This window comes from Citrus clementina, unplaced genomic scaffold, assembly GCF_000493195.1.
Source record: "Citrus clementina cultivar Clemenules unplaced genomic scaffold, Citrus_clementina_v1.0 scaffold_9, whole genome shotgun sequence".
NCBI lineage: Eukaryota > Viridiplantae > Streptophyta > Magnoliopsida > Sapindales > Rutaceae > Citrus > Citrus x clementina.
This window is the reverse complement of record NW_006261964.1, coordinates 17,500,894-17,504,088: the sequence shown is the minus strand read 5'-3', so window position 1 is coordinate 17,504,088 and position 3,195 is coordinate 17,500,894. Positions and strand designations below refer to the sequence as shown.

The 3,195-nt window shown below is 34.1% G+C and overlaps 1 pseudogene; it reads right to left on the bottom strand.

Annotated features, from left to right (window-relative positions):
* Positions 1–2,737: 2,737 nt before the first annotated feature.
* Positions 2,738–2,836, bottom strand: LOC112095479 (annotated as a pseudogene).
* Positions 2,837–3,195: the final 359 nt, after the last annotated feature.

Sequence of the window (3,195 nt, the reverse complement as noted above, 5' to 3'; positions counted from 1 at the left end):
GAAATGTATTTGCAGCAAACTTGAGGTGTTTAGAAATAGAAATTCATTTTAGTAACTGGTTCAAAACACTTAAATGCACTTTATGTCAATGAATTTCCTAAGAACTAAGAAAACACAGAACTTGGACTTTGGTTTTAGTATATGGTGTGTGTAAGTTTTAAGCCATGGATAACAGAGACATCAAAAAACACGTAATTTAGTGTAATTAAGAGAATAACCAAATAGTTTTTCAAGAGGTAAATAAGAGTAGGGGTGTTGGTAGACGAGTAATGAGATAGACAACCACAAAAAAAAAATATGTGAAAAAAATGAAGGGGTAAATAAGCTTGACTCAGAAGGCTAAGGCCGGTTTTAACTATATATCGATGATGGTGCTTAGCAAAACCATTGTGCTTAGATGTGTGTGGTGGAGAAAATGAGAGACTCTATGGAATTTAAGAAACCATTTGAGGGCTTGAAGTTTACCACCACCATATGTGTAGATAGAGATGATAAACTGTTGGTGGAAAAACTTCTAACTATTAATTTGAAGTGAGTAAAAATAAATTTGACATCAGATTTTCGTTTAGTTGAAATTAACCATATATATTTGGTGAAATGATCAACAAAAATAACATAATAATTAAATCTGTCATTTGAAGGAATAAAAAATAGACCCCAAATATATAAATAATCAAGTTTGACTCGAAATTTATGAGATTTATTGCACTAACAAGAGTTACAATGAAGGTTACAACTTAAAGGAGATGACAGCGGTAAACTATAAGAAGAAATAATATGCTTAAGGATTTTGCTGGAATGATGGCCAAGTCAGTTGCACCATTCTTATAATCAGACTTTGACACTAGCAAAGGCAAGAATTGATTTGGAGTGAATGATGCATGAGTTGGCCATTCATCTTTATTGGGCCTTTCGACAAGCGGTGCCCCCGTGCGAAGATCCTTCACAACAAGTGAAAAAGTTAAGAATTTAATAGAAACATTATTCGAATGAAAAAGTTTAAAAACTGATAAAAGATTATTTTTCATGCTCAAAACACATAGAACATTATCAAGGACAGAAGATTTGAAAGAAAAAGAAAAAGTAGTATAACCTATATGAGTGATTGGAAGCTCAATACCATCATCGATCATTATATCATCTGGACCATCATAGTCAGAATGTAAAGACAAGTTGTTAAAATCTACAGTAAGACCATGAGAGGCTCGAGAATCCAAAAGCCAATTTGTAAAGGGATTTGGCTAGGCTGTAAAATGAGCACATGGAGCAGGAGGGCCAAATATGAGATAATAAGGTCGGGGTGGTAGTCTATGCATCCGAGCTAGAGGGGCAGAGCAAAGCAGAAATAAAGAAATGTTTTGGCAACATGACCATGTTGATCGTATAATTGGTTGTACGGTTTAAGATTTGAATTATTTTTGTTGTTTTCAGAATGTTGCTTGTTGTTGTAACTTTCATCGGTAGTGTTTTATTTATCGTGTTGGTTTTAATTATAGCCCTTGCCACTAATATTGGTTTTATACCAACTTATTGAATGCTTAAGACTTGATAATTTGTTAGTCTAAGAGCAAGTTTATTGCTTTTGATGTGTTTTGTGTGCTATTTGCTTATGTAGGTATATTTAGGACATATGATTGTATGAGTGTGTAATTAGGTACAAAAAGAGATAAAAATTCATGCAAGAGACATTTCCAGCACTGTGGCTTAGTGCCACGACCTTGGTATCAAAATTTTGGCAGAAACTTGGCGCCATAACGGCATATCGATATTGTGCCACGTAATTGAGCTACTATTGAGTAGTTATTGAGTGCTGGAGAATGTACATTTATAAAGGGTAAGATCATCATTTTGTAATCCAAGTCTCACTAACATCTCTACTTTTATGTATTTAAGTACTTTGTACTTTTAATTGTCTATGTTTTATTATAATTTATGTATTTCAGGGGCATTTTGGTTATCTTATGATTAATAAGAAGTGGAATAACAAAGTGGGTGACATTTTTTAGCTTAGAACAACTAAAAACCTTAGGAGGAGCATAAAGGGGTATACAATATTGTTCACATATATGATATTATTCATATAAATGGTATTGTTCATACAACAAGTTTTTGGCGCCGTTGCCAAGGATTTTCCTTATTTATTAATATCGATACCAAATAACTTTAGTCTTAATTTGAATTCTAATCGTTTATTAGTGATCTCATTTCTTATTTCTCAGGTGTTAGGTGTATGAGACAAATCGGAGCCAATATTTTGATTCCTTTTATTCTGAAATCTAGAGAACTTGTAGGAGAAATCGAAAGGAGAGAAGAGAAGCCGTCAAACATCTTAACAACACTATGGCTGACCCAAGAGAAGAAGTTGTTGAGAACCATCAAGTACTACACAATTTTGCTCTGTATGTTGCCAATCAAACTATTTCTATAATTCGATGCCTTGTTATTGAAGCTGACAATTTTGAGATTAAGCCAGCTACTATTCAAATGGTGCAGCAGTCGCAATTTGCTTACTTATCTTATGATGATCCAAATCTACACAGCCAATTTCCTTAAAATATATGACATGTTCAAGTATAATCATGTTCCTAATGATGCAGTTTCGCTGAGATTGTTCCCATTTTCTTTAAAGGACAATGCTAAAAGTTGGCTTACTTCATTAGCACTTGGATTTATCACTACTTAGGACGTGTTGGTGCAGAAGTTCTTGTCAAAATACTTTCCTCCTTAAAAAACATCTAGAATGAGGAATGAAATCACTGCTTTCACTCAGCATGACATGGAATCTTTGTATAAAGCATGGGAATGATTTATTGAGAAAATACCCTTACCACGAGCTACCTAATTGGTTTCAACTTTAGCATTTCTATATTGGGATGACCAGTCCAATTAAAACCTTGGTCGATACAGCTGTTGGAGGGTGTCTTATGAGAAGGACTTATGAGGCTATATATGATTTGTTAGCAAATATGAATGCTAATTCTTATCAATGGTGGACCGAATGTAATGCACCAAGAAGAGCTACAAGAGTTCATGAGGTAAATGCTTATTTTGTTTTGACAACCAAAGTTGACGCCTTACCTAAGCAGTTAAAAACTATGTCTGCCAAAGCTATTTATGCTCCAGTGGTGTAAGAATTATGTTGCGGGTCTCATGTTAGTGATGATTGCCAAGAAGGAAACCCTTTTGCTCCCTCAC